This window comes from Bison bison, unplaced genomic scaffold (assembly GCF_000754665.1).
Source record: "Bison bison bison isolate TAMUID 2011002044 unplaced genomic scaffold, Bison_UMD1.0 scf7180017864114, whole genome shotgun sequence".
NCBI classification, from domain to species: domain Eukaryota; kingdom Metazoa; phylum Chordata; class Mammalia; order Artiodactyla; family Bovidae; genus Bison; species Bison bison.
In genome coordinates this window covers 372,208-386,095 of record NW_011494686.1, presented here as the reverse complement: position 1 = coordinate 386,095, position 13,888 = coordinate 372,208, and the positions used below count along the sequence as shown (strand labels likewise).

Genomic DNA, 13,888 nt, shown 5'->3' with positions numbered 1-13,888 from the left:
GCCTTCCCCGAACGTCTCTTCCTTCTTTTCCTTCTCTTCCCCACGCGCAGTGGCCCCTCCTCTTCCTTCCGAGGCTTCCCTGGTGTATAATTTCGCCCTGCGGCTCACCTCCAGCCCCAGGCGCGAGGGCCTCCCCTTTTCTTGGCTTCACTGTCGGCTCCCCGATGCGGGGGAACCTGACCGGGACCAGGAAGGGGCATCTTCAGAGCATCTGTAATACTCCTCAGCGGGCGGCTTGACTCTGAGGTCTGGTTTGCTGGGTTTGACGATTTGACTTCTAGGTTTCTTCCTCTCGGGACGGACCTTGAACTGTGAATGGACGCACATGAAGGGCTCTTTTTTTCCCCATTCTCGGCCCTCGTCTTTAGTAAAATGCCTGTAAATCTCCACCTTAGATTGAAAGCTTTTTAAGGGCAAGGAACATTTTCTTGCGCGGCGGGCAGCTGCTCTTACACTCTTCTGTGTAATCACACCGAACGACTTGGTGTAGGGGAGAGGGTGTCAGATCACGGTAGAGTCGTTTCTGCTGTAATCAGCAGATTAAATTTGCCAGGGTAGATTGAGCATACCAAAAATGAGCACCTGAGAACAATTGCCAGGTTCTCTGTGGTTTTCACCAGGTGGGCCTAACGATCAAATGAGAATTTGTCAGTGCACCCTGAAAAGGGGTACTTTTCAATGTGTCCTCAAACAATTCAATATGCCCTCAAAATGTTAATAAAACGTTCTGAATGATTGAAATCCTTACCTCAAAGAAGCCGATTGTTCATTAGAGTAACTTTTAATAATAGCAGCTAATAGTTTATTAGGGGGCCCCTGGTAGCTCAGTTGCTACAGAATCCGCCTGCAATGCAAGAGACCCAGGTTCGATCCTTGGGTTGGGGAGAGCCCCTGAAGAAGGAAATGGCAACCTGCTCCAGTATTCTTGCCTGGAAAATCCCATAGACAGAGGAGCCTGGCAGGCCACAGTCCATGGGGTTGCCAAAAGTCGGACACAATTTAGCAACTAAACAACAGCAACAACAGTTTATTAAGCAATTATTATCTGCCAGGCACACACCAGGAACTCTGTATACATTTTTACAAGCTCAGGAACAACATATGTTTACATATATAGGTTCACTTGTGATGTTAATATCACCAAGGGACTTCAAAGTGGTTCTTTAAAAGGCACAGATTGCTAGCTGGGTAGTTGAGACTCAGCAGTTTGTTGTAGGAGTGTTACTCTCAGGAACTAGTTTAAAAAGCCTCCTACTCAATAAGCTCTTTTTGTTACAAAACACCCTGCAAGTGGCTAGCCCACAGATTAAACAGATAAACATTATTACTTTTAATGTCCATCCTCCAGAGAGTTCCAAATGTTTTACAAATAACTTTTACCCCTTGAAAATCCGGGTGCTGGCTACAATCTGCAGGGGAGCTGGAATCTACAGAAAAGAAAAGAGACAAATAAAACAGGGAAAGACAAGAATAGGAGGGATGTAAACAGTTGGCTGTTAACCAAACAGCCAAACACTGACAGGCACCGGATCATTTGGACAAAATCCTAAACCTTTCCTCATAAAAAGGGGCTGCTGACACCTCCAAGTTAACATCTGAGTCAGCAACTCCATTCCCTCGGCATATAACCAAGAGAAATGAAAACATATGCTAATGCTAAGTCACTTGTCCACGCAAATGCTTGTTCTCGGTAACAGTGTTCATAATAGGCAAAAAGTGGGCTCAACCCAAATGTCCACCAGCTGACAAGTGGATAAATCTGTATCTATACAATGGAATGGACTTCCCTGGTGGCTCAGATGGTAAAGAATCTGCCTGCAAGGCAGGAGACCTGGGTTCCATCCCTGGGTGGGAAAGATCCCCTGGAGAAGGGAATGGCTACCCACTCCAGTATTCTTGCCTGGAAAATTCCATGGACAGAGGAGCCTGGTGGGCTGCAGTCCACAGGGTTCCAAAGAGTCGGATTGAACGATTAACACTTTCACATACACTTTGACATACAATGAAATGGGCTTTCCAGGTGGTGCTAGTGGTAAAGAACTCTCTTGCCAATGCAGGAGGCTAAGAGACACAGGTTCAATCCCTAGGTTGGGAAGATCCACTCCAGTATTGTTGATGGAGAAGCCCATGAACAGAGGAGCCCAGCAGGCTATGTTCCATGGGGTCGTAAAGAGTCAGACAAGGCTGAAGCGACTTAGCACGCATGCACATATAATGGAATAATTCATCTACAATAAAAAGGAGTGAAGTACTGAGGCATGCTACAACAGGATGAGCCTTGAAAACACCATGCTAAGTGAAAGAAGCCAGCCACAGAATGCAACATGTAATATTATTCAGTATGAAGTGTCCGGATATAAATCGGGAGTGGGCTCAAGGTCTTATGGAAGGAGTCATTAAACAGTGAAGAGAAGAATCAGTAGGGGTTGGCTGCAAAATAGCAGATGGGAGCAGAGGAATCTAAGCAAGAAAGCAGCCTGTGCAAGCCCCTGGGTTGGGAGTCTGGTACATTCTGGAGACTAAAAGAGAAGATCAGGCATCAAGCTCAGTAAGTGAGAGAAACTAGCTCAAGACGATGCTGGGTGCTAGAGAGTGAGCAGGGGTCAGACCTGGCCAAGTCTCACAGGCCGTATACAGTGATGAAATTTCCACATACTGAGGTATGGGGGAATCATATTGGCTTTTACATGAATTAACTCAAATTTTATGCTAAAACAGCCTGTTTGTGGCCTATCAAACATACACTGTTCATCTGCTTGAATTTTTAAAGAAAAGGGTGCATTGACCAGAAGTGAAGAATGTCCATGTTAAACATGAAGATTCAGGAGGTTCCCCTGGCGGTCCAGTGGTTAAGACTGTGCTTCCAACTGAAGGATGCAGCGGATGATTCCTGGTCGAGAAACTAAGATCCAACATGCCTGGGCGGCACAGCCAAAAAAAAAAAAATCAAGATTGAACGCCTCCCTTTCTGGGACGCCTGTGCTGGTACTCCTTCGATGATAAGACTCCCTTCCCAGGCCAAGGCTGTACTGACTCACTGAGTTCGTGCTGATCTGGTTTGTTTCATTTTTCTTGAGACATTGAAAGAATGTATCCCTGACTTATATGATGTTCTTTGTTCTGACAAGACATAAAACTGTGCTGAACATCATGCTTCTTTGGAGCAGTTCCTCAGGGCTATCTGAGAGGCTGTCTTCTGGGCTATAATTTTCAGTTTGGCTCAGATAAAACTCTTTTCTTTTCCTACTGTAGATCGTGTATTGATTATTTTCATCACCAATAGGATTCGGGATTATATCCTAATGCTATGGGGAGCCTATGAAGAGTTTTCAGCATGGTGGTAATGTGATCTGGTTTGGGTTTCCTCTCCGGGTGCTATGTGGGGAATGGGAATCCAGAGGGAAGGCTTTTGGAGTTGTCTGGGCAAGAAATGGTAGAGCTGTCACCCAAGTGACAGTGGAGACAGAGAGTAGTGGATCAAAAGAGGGAGATTCTGAGACTTCATAGGGCTTCCCAGGTGGCGCTTGTGGTAAAGACCTGCCTGCCAATGCAGCAGACCTAGGAGACTCAGGGTCAGGAAGATCCCCTGGGGGAGGGCATGACAACCCACTCCAGTATTCTTGCCTGGAGAATCCCAGGGACAGAGGAGCCTGGCGGGCTACAGTCCTTGCAAAGAGTTGGACACGACTGAAGTGACTAATTAGCACACAGCACACTGGGACTTGACCACAGCCTGGATATAGAAATGAGGAAGAAAGCGACAAAGACGGCCCCAGGCTCCTGGCATAAGTTAGGTGGATGGCTATGAACGCTACTGAACATCGACTGCAAAGAAAACCAGGGATAGAAGTTCATGTGGTGGTGGTAACTGGGATGGGCAAAATCAGTTTCAATTTCAGACTCATTAGGTGCCTGAGAGAGAGGCAAGTACGTGTGTCAGGTAGGCATTTTTATGCTTCACTCAGTGCCTGGAAGAATTAAGAATTTTATCTTTTTTTAAATTTTTTAAAAAAATTATTTATTTTGATGATGCTAGGTCTAAACTGTAACATGTGGTATCTTTAGTTGTGGTATGTGGGATCTAGTTCCCTTACCAGGGATAGAACCGAGGCGCCCTACAATGGGAGCCAAGAGTCTTAGCCACTGGGCCACCAGGGAAGTCTTTTATTTATTTATTTAACTGCCCTGTGTCTTAGTTGCCGCATGCGGGATCTTTCACTGCGGCATCTGAACTCAGTTGTGGCATGTGGGATCTAGCCTCTGCATTGGGAATGCGGAGTCTAACCACTGGACCATCAGGGAAGTCCTGAGTTAAGGATTTGAATCAATGAAAGTTGGTCAGGTTCCTCTGTCTAGATAAAACAGACGTTAACTCAGATGAAACCTTCCCTTTATGCAGGTTCCCTAGGTTCCGCTACATACAGTAGTGTCTGCCTGATGAGTCACAAAGTTGCTACCTGTAAAGTCAAATGTGGCTTCTCCTGAATCTTTGAATATGTTTCAGGCAGTGAGTCAGTTAGGTTCAAATTATAACAGAAAATCCAAAGTAACAGTGATTTAAACAATAAGAAATTTATATCTCTCTTTCATCCATGAGTAAATAATCTAACCTGATTCCATAGTCCCCAGTCTCCTAGAGTTCCTGTTGTGAAGGAGGAAGGGAAAAGATAAACTCCCCCCCACCTCCCGCAGCTGAATCAGCATCTTTTCTCAGCCTTCCTGCAGGTCTTCCACAACATTTTGCTTTTTATCTCACTGGCCAGAACTTAATCACATGACCACACTTCCCTACAAGGGAAAATGGAAAGTGTGGTCTTTTGTCCATGTACACCGCCACCCTAAATGAAATCTGAATTTTCTTACAAAGAGACAATCAATTTTGAGCCGGAACCTGGGAGCCTCTGGCTCAGGCTGACACTTTCATCAGTGAGGTACATAGATTATAGTTATGGCAAAACATAAATGATATGATGAGAAGAAACAGAATATTAATCTTTTGAGTATCTTCCAACCTGTATTAGGCTGGTTTCTCTCACAAGTATTAAAGAGGGAAAATGCCAAAATAAACAAGAAATTATTGGATCATAACACTGAAAACCTCCCTGGAGAAGTAGGGTATAGGCTTCTGAAGTTGTCACCACTCCAGCTTTATTTTTGTATGATTCTCTCAGCTTTTCCCCCTTGTTGGTGTTACCTTCAGTCTCCAGAAAGCTTCCTTCATGAGAACCAAATGGCCTCAAAGTTTCCAAATTTACCTATAAAATAGTATCCCTTCCAGTGCTAGAAAGATGCTGCCTATCGTAACTACTTCACTCTGGACATTGAACGAGTTTAGGAGCCTGCCAAGTCTCACTCACTCAAACCTGTAGGCCAAGGGGCTTGCTGGTGGTCCAGTGGTTAAGCGTCCGCCTTGCCGTGCAGGGGACAAGGGTTCCATCCCTGGTAGAGGAACTGGGATCCCACATGTCCCAGCTAGGGGGTGGGGGTAGCGTGGCAGAACTAGGCGCATGCGCCACAACTATTGCGCCTGCGCACCACAACTGGAGAGTCTGTGCACACAAGGAAAGATCCCACAGGACACAGCAAGGATCCCGTGTGCCACAGCTAAGGCCTGACAAAGCCAAAAAAATAAATGAATGTTTTAAAAAAGCAAACCTGGAGGCTTGTCCTTCAACTAACCACTGGGGCAAATGGAGTAACTCCAAGTAGCTTCAGACAACCCAGAGGCCACCCTTTGAGTTGGGGGTGGGTTAATTCACCAAGATATGAGGATAGTACACAATGAATTTTATGAACTAGTAATCTACAAACTATAACGGCAATGGTTGCCCAATAATATGAAAATGCTTAATCTATTGACATGTACCCTGAAATGTACACTTAAAAATGGCTAAAATGGTAAATTTTGTAATGTGCATTCCCCACAATAAAAAAAAAAAAGAAACAATAAAGCATAATGAAGGAAAAGTGAAAGACCCCCTTCCCATACGTAACCAATGTTAGCAGTTTGGAGTGTATGTTTTCTTAAAGAGGGAAATTATCACAGAATAATAGCTGTCTAAATGTGCTTGGTATTTTCATTACATCTGTATTTTTAAAAGAACTTTTTTCTTCACAGAACCCTGTTGAGAGTTCGTGAACCAGCAATGTGGCTAATGCAATTTGAGAAATTCTATTCTGAGAGCAGCACATTGCACAAGCTCTGCTGAGAGTCCAGCCAGGATCTCTGTGTGATGGTTATCCTGGGTGTCAGTTTGACTGGGCTGAGAGCTTCCCAGAGACCTGATAAACATTACTTCTGGGTGTGTTAATACATTTGAATCAGTGGACTGAGTGAGAAAGATGGCTCTTACCAGTACAGGTGGGCATCATCCACCCACTGAGGGGCTGAACACAAAAGGCAGAGGAAGGCTAAATACCCTCCTTTCCTTCTCGAGCTGAGACCGCCATCCTCCTCTGCCCTCAGACACTGATGCTCCTTGTTCTCTGGCTTCACACTTGGACTGGGGTTCACACCAAGGCTTTCCTGGATCTTCAGCCTGCAAATGGCAGATTGTGAGATTTCTTGACCTCCATAATTACTGCATGAGCCAATTCCTATAGTAAATCACAGCCAATCAATGCGCCTTCCTCTCCCTCTCCCTTTCTCCATATATATCTATGTCTGTACCGAGCAGTGCTCAGTCACTTCAGTCGTTTCTGACTCTTTGCAACTCTATGGACTGTAGCCCATCAGGCTCCTCTGTCCATGGGATTCTCCAGGCAAGAATACTGGACTGGGTTGCCATGCCCTCCTCGAGGGGATCTTCCCAACCCAGAAATCAAACCCATGTCTTCTGCGTCTCCTGCATTACAAGGGCATATTCTTTACCACTGAACCCCTGGGGAAGCCCATCTATACCAATACATTGATATTAATATAGTGATATCTATTGATACACAGATATTTGTTGTTTAGTTGCTAAGTCTTGTTCGACTCTGCAACCCTGTGCACTGTAACCCTCCAGGCTCCTCTGTCCATGGAGATTTTTCAGGCAAGAATACTGGGGGGGGTAGCCATTTTGTCCTCCAGGGCTCTTTCTGACCAAGGGATGGAACTGGTGACTCCTGCATTGGCAGACAGATTCTTTACTGCTGAGCCACCAGGGAAGCCTGTATATAGACATAGATATATCTTATCTTCTATTAGTTGATTATGCTTCTCTAGAGAACCCTGACTACTACATTCTGTATCTTCCAGGTTTGCAGCTGGTAAACCCATGTGGTATAGAAAAATTGTTATTCCTGCCTCTAGTAGTAACTGTCCTTCCATTATATGCTGGGAAATATGCTAGAACCAGGAAGACAACAGTGAACACAAGAACACATGCCCTCATGGAGCAGCAGTCTCCAGTCAGAGAGAAAGCATGGATCAAACAATTACAAACACAAATATAAGTACTTCATGAAAATCCTGATAAGTGCTGAGGAAGAGATGTACAGGTGTTAAACAGGGTAACTTGGCCTATCCTGAGACGGTACTGAGGAACTAACGATTGAACTGACAACTGTGGGATGAGGAGTTAATGGGTAAAAACGAAATGGCTGAGACCTGCAGAGGGAAGAAGCATCCCCAGGGAAAGGTATTCAGTCAGCAAATATTGATTTGAACTGTGGTGTTGGTGAACACTCTTGAGCATCCCTTGGACTGCAAGGAGATCCAACCAGTGAGTCCTAAAGGAAATCAACCCTGAATATTCATTGCAAGGACTGATGCTGAAGCTGAAGCGCCAATTCCTTGGCCACCTGATGTGAAGAGCCAACTCATTGGAAAAAGACCCCGATGCATTTGGAAAAAGCATCTTTCCTCATTGGAAAGACTGAGGGCAGGAGGAGAAGGGGGGGGCAGAGAATTAGATGTTGGATGGCATCGCTGACTCAGTGGGCATGAGTTTGAGCCAAACTCTGGGAGCTAGTGAAGGACAGGGAAGCCTGGGATGCTGCAGTCCATGGAGTTGTAGAGTCGGACATGACTGAGAAACTGAACAGCAACCTGGAGTGGGCACTGCGCTGTGGAGAGTCCTGCAAGGAATACTAAAGCCAGACAGCCTCCAATCTCAACATGTTTACAATCTAACGTGCTCAAGCTGACCCGCGGGTCATTACAAAAAAAAGCACCCTGCTGCTCGGCCCAGGCAGCGTGGTGGTCTGGCTGAGAAATGGATGTTCCCAGTGAAGCTGGGATGGGGGAATTGGAAATTAGTGTGTTGGCAGGGAAGGGAGAGAGATTTTCCAATTCTGTCACATGTGAGTTAAAATCCTCTGAAGAAATATGGGACAATTATCTTTTCAAGATTGGAGTTAGAAGAACCGGGCCGGCTCAGAGACCCATGTCAAGCACAGAGGCAGTGCCCTCCCCAGGTGGCATGCCCTGCCCTTGTGTAATCATTGTTTCCCCTGCCCCAGCTTCTGGAGAGGCCTCTGTGGAGAAAAGGGAGCTGGGTAGGCGATCTTGCATTTGCTGATGCAATATCAGGAGGCACTGCCACTGCCCTTGGGCCCCTCAGGCAAATGCTGCCCTATTTCCCATAACGTGTGGGTTAAATGACCCAAGCCAGTGGCCTTGCCGTATCTTTTATCCAGAGAGTAATTGTTATCAAAAAAATATGTGGAAGGAAGAAGAAGAGCTCTAAAGGGTATGTTTCTCCCCACTAGCCCAAGTGACCCTGGCATGACCCAGAGAGAGCTTTCCGCAGGGTGACCTTCAACCAGGCAGTCACTCTGTCACTAGAAGCTGATCTGCCATGAATAAGGGCATATTCTCAGAGTCCATGGGCACTTCAGTAAAATAAAAAATGAGAACATATAAATACTCATGTCTTCTGATGCAGTGATTCCAGACCTGGCAATTTGTCCCAAGGGGAAAAAAGATTTATTTTGGTTCCGCCATGTGGCACGCAGGATCTTAGTTCGCTGACCAGAGATTGAACCTGTGCCCCCTGCAGTGGAAGCAAAGAGTCAACCTACCGGACTGTCAGGGAAGTCTCAAAATAACTGTTTTAGATATACACACTTAAGGCTATTTGTTGCAGAGGAAAAGAAGGAATCAATCTAATAATAGAAAATATTAAATCAGCAGATATCATCTCAGCAGACTCACGTGTTCATGGGCTGTGATACCACTGATATGATCACGTTTTTGCTCTTGGTAGTGGACACTGGAAGGTTGCCTGCACTCCCACTTCCCCAGAGCACTCTGATTTCCACCAGGGTGATCATTTTCCCACAAAACACAGTATCTCAGTAGAATGCGTGTGCCTACTTCATACCAGGAACCCCAAAGAGAGCTGTGGAGGCTCCTTCTGCTAATCCCTCCTCTCAGGCCTGCCACTGCCTAAGGCTAGGCATGTGACTGCCTTCAGCCAACCACACTCTCTTTCCCAGGACTTTGACTCTTGAGCCTAGGAAAACACAGACCGGCTTTACTGTCTGTCCAGCCAAGTGTGTCGAAAGAGACCTGCTGCCTGGCAGGCTACCCACATTCTTATTCCCAGGATGGTTCTTCAGTCTTCCTTTAGCACCCCACATACTTCGCTTAAGTTGCCAAAATCAGGGTGTGTTTTTTTCGCAACCCAGGAAGAATGGTATTTACCTACATTGGCAGTAGAAGACAATGGACCTTCAGGGAAATTGTAGGGCACTTGGAATTGGTTATCTGGCTGAGCTAGAGTAGAAAACTGTTTGTTGTTTACTTGCTAAGTTGTGTCTTTTTGCAACCCCATGGACTGTAGCCTCCAAGGCTCCTCTGTCCATGGGATATTTCCAGCAAGAATACTGGAGCGGGTTGCCATTTCCTCCTCCAGGGGATCTTCCCGACATGGGGATAGAATTCTGGTCTCCTGCATTGCAGGCGAATCCTTTACTGACTGAGCCACCAGGGAAGCCCAGTTATCTATTGGAGCATCTAATTCCTGGCGCAAGGCTCCACTGTACTTTCTTGCTCTGTCTTGTCAACCACGAAGTCCTCGTATTCCAAAATGCGACGCAATGAGATGACTGGGCCTCCACGAGCCTGAACCTTGAGAGACTGTGAGAAGCGGATGCACTCATTGACTTGCATAGATTAGGTAACTTGAGTAAGAAATAAACTCTTGTGGGGTAAGCAACAAGATCTGGGAGTTGACTGTTACCATGGTGTAGCCGCTCCTATTCTAACACAGAAGAATTCCAAGATCTTAGGCAGGGGGAAGAATGTCGCGAATAGGATTGAATATATATATGCAAGAGAAGGCCAATTTTCAAAAAATTTAAAGTCTTCTTTATTGAATGGGCACAGAGATTTGTTTGGGATGATGACAGAATTCTGGAAATAGTGATGATGGTTGAGCAACATTGTGAATGCTCTCAGTGCTACTGAGTTGTACACTTAAAAATGGTTTCAGTGATAAATTTTATGTTTTGTATATTTTGCCACAATTAGAAAATAACCCCAAGTTTTTTCTATCAAAATCTTCCAGTAATGCTATGGGTTGGAAATATAGGCGTTCATATATTGTTGTTGAAAAAATAAATAGGTACTTCTTTCTGGATGAAATTTTGGTGATAAAAACAAGGCCTTTCGTAGGAAGCCCTTTGATTCATTTATTCCTCTTCTGGAAATTTGACCTAAAATTAAAAAAATAACTTATAAAGTTTCATATAAAATTATAATGACTCCAGCACAGTTTTTAAAAGCTAAAAATGTGAAACAGTGGGCCACAGGGGATTGGTCATATAATTTAAGGTATATTCATATAATTGAACATCTATTTCTGCTTTATTGACTATGCCAAAGCCTTTGACTGTGTGGATCACAATAAACTGTGGAAAATTTTGAAAGAGATGGGAATACCAGACCACCTGACCTGCCTCTTGAGAAACCTATATGCAGGTCAGGAAGCAACAGTTAGAACTGGACATGGAACAACAGACTGGTTCCAAATAGGAAAAGGAGTACGTCAAGACTGTATATTGTCACCCTGCTTATTTAACCTATATGCAGAGTATATCATGAGAAACGCTGGGCTGGAGGAAGCACAAGCTGGAATCAAGATTGCTGGGAGAAATATCAATAACCTCAGATATGCAGATGACACCACCCTTATGGCAGAAAGTGAAGAAGAACTAAACAGCCTCTTGATGAAAGTGAAAGAGGAGAGTGAAAAAGTTGGCCTAAAGCTCAACATTCAGAAAACTAATATTAGGGCATCTGGTCCCATCACTTCATGGGAAATAGATGGGGAAACAGTGGAAACAGTGTCAGACTTTATTTTTTGGGGCTTCAAAATCACTGCAGATGGTGACTGCAGCCATGAAATTAAAAGATGCTTACTCCTTGGAAGGAAAGTTATGACCAACCTTCATAGCATATTAAAAAGCAGAGACGTTACTTTGCCAACAAAGGTCCGTCTAGTCAAGGCTATGGTTTTTCCAGTCATCATGTATGGATGTGAGAGTTGGACTGTGAAGAAAGCTGAATGCCAAAGAATTGATGCATTTGAACTGTGGTATTGGAGAAGACTCTTGAGAGTCCCTTGGACTGCAAGAAGATTCAACCAGTCCATTCTAAAGGAGATCAGTCCTGGGTGTTCATTGGAAAGACTGATGCTAAAGCTGAAACTCCAGTACTTTGGCCACCTCATGAGAAGAGTTGACTCATTGGAAAAGACTCTGATGCTGGGAGGGATTGGGGGCAGGAAGAGAAGGGGACGACAGAGAATGAGATGGCTGGATGGCATCACTGACTCGATGCACATGAGTTTGGGTGAACTCTGGGAGTTGGTGATGGACAGGGAGGTCTGGCGTGCTGTGATTTGTGGGGTTGCTAAGAGTTGGACACGACTGAGTGACTGAACTGAACTGAACTGATGAACCTGTTTAGAACTGTAGTACAGACGAATGTTTAATGAGGAATTCTGGAGAACCGCTCCAATATAATATTAAGTGAAAAAAATACAAGCCTTTGTTCTTGAACAGTGAGTTCCTAGATATAAGTTTCGTTTGACAGTATTGATTTTTGTTTGTTTGTTTGTTTGTTTGAATTGTATTCATGTATGTGGTTGTCTAGGCTCTCAGTTGTGGCGTGCGGGCTTCCGTAATTACATGCAAACTCTTAGTTGTGGCCTGTGGAATCTTAGTTCCCCAATGTGGGACTGAAGCTGAGTTCCCTCCGTTGCACGGCGATTCCTAGCCAGTGGACCGTCAGGGAAGTCCCAGTATTTATTCTTGATGAATGTATGCTGACTTTCTGTTCATGAAATTATTTTCTAAGATTGTTAACCATGGTTGCACGATTACAATTAAAAGTTCTCTAAATATCTCAGGATACAATTTATCTGGGAATAAAAGCAAACTCGTTAAAATAAATTTCAAGAAGATCTCCTGTTTCTTACCTTTCTTGCATTTTGGTTCTGTCCTGCCATAACTCGTTTTCCTCTTTCCATCTGAAGGTAATTATTGAGAGAAGAATGGAGAAAAAGACAGTTTCATTAGTTCTGCTTCTCTGTTATCTTTTTCACATTACATCATCTTTCCCCAGAGTCTTCGTGTTTTTGTTCTTGCTATGAACATGACCTTAAAAGGACCCTTTTTGTTTTTCTGCTATTTTTCACATCTCTAAGCTCATTCTGGATCTGCTTTTTCAGATATTGCTAGTTAAGGGTCGTGCTTAAATAACATACTGCTCACTGGTATTTAGATAAATGTACACATCTATCCATTATCTCATATTTTTGGCACAGTAGAGGAATGCGTCTGCAGCCACTCCTGGTTTTTTGAAGATATTGCTCTTTCTTTCCTGTTGGAGTTATTATGTTTTAAAGTATTCATTTATTTGGCTGTGCCCAGTCTTAATTGTGGCATGGGAACTCTAAGTTTTGTCATATGGGGACTGGTTCCCTGACCAGGGATGGAAACCAGGCCCCCTGCACTGGGAGTGCAGAGTCTTAACCATGCGTCCACCAGGGAAATCCCCCTACTGGAATTATTTAAGGCAATCATCTTCAACTTGACTTACATGGACCCCAAGAGTATGTAAAAATTTCCCAAAAATTACTTTTGGCAGGGAAAATTTTATTTCCAGATCCCCAGTTTCCATTTGGTTTTTTGCCTAAAATTGATCTGTTTGAAAAGCTATCTTACAAGTTCTCCTGCCCACATCCCCATTCACAATAACCCTTTTCCCAAAGAAGAGGAGAAGGCAGAAAATCATCCTGCAAGTTTGTTCATCTGCGTCCTTGTTCTGAGATGTAAGATTCTCCAGGATAGCTGGGGGAAATTTCAAATATTTTTTCTGGAAGCCTTCTGTAATGATTAACCCACCAAAGTGCTTTTGTCTTTCCCTATCTTTTTCACATTTCTGTTAAAAGTAACAATGGCCTTAGAAAGTGTCCCATTGAGATAGTCTGAATATGTTGAGGTGAGGTGGTAGGAATGATGACAGTTTTCCTTTATCAACTTGCCTCTCCCATCTTCAAATATAATTAGGGAATGCATGATCCTTGAGGGAGAAACACATGAAAGCAAAGAAAATATCCTTAAGAAATATTGAACACTGGGACTTCCCTGGTGGTCCAGTGGTTGGGACTCTACTCCACTGCAGGAGGCGTGGGTTTGATGCCTGGTGGGAGAACTAGGATCCTGTATGCTACAAGGTGCAGCCAAAAACTAATAACAAAACAAAAACAGAGAAAGAAATGTTGGACATTAAAAATGCTTCTCCTCTTTGAACAGAAGCTTTTTTTTTTTCTCCTTTTGGTCTCTGCTCAATATTCCACTCTAGAATGTGTTGTCAGCTGGAAAGAATGGAAAGAAAAGCACCTTTGAACAGAGTAGTCATGCTGATTCTTTAAAGTATAACTGGAATGTATAA

General features: G+C 44.0%; 1 long non-coding RNA gene across 1 annotated transcript; it reads right to left on the bottom strand.

Annotated features, from left to right (window-relative positions):
* Positions 1-1,002: 1,002 nt before the first annotated feature.
* On the bottom strand, positions 1,003-9,356 carry LOC104988028. Its single transcript, XR_825200.1, has 3 exons — positions 9,140-9,356; positions 6,354-6,539; positions 1,003-1,427 (listed from the first exon to the last, which is right to left on the bottom strand). It is a non-coding gene; the product is annotated as an uncharacterized LOC104988028 (long non-coding RNA).
* Positions 9,357-13,888: the final 4,532 nt, after the last annotated feature.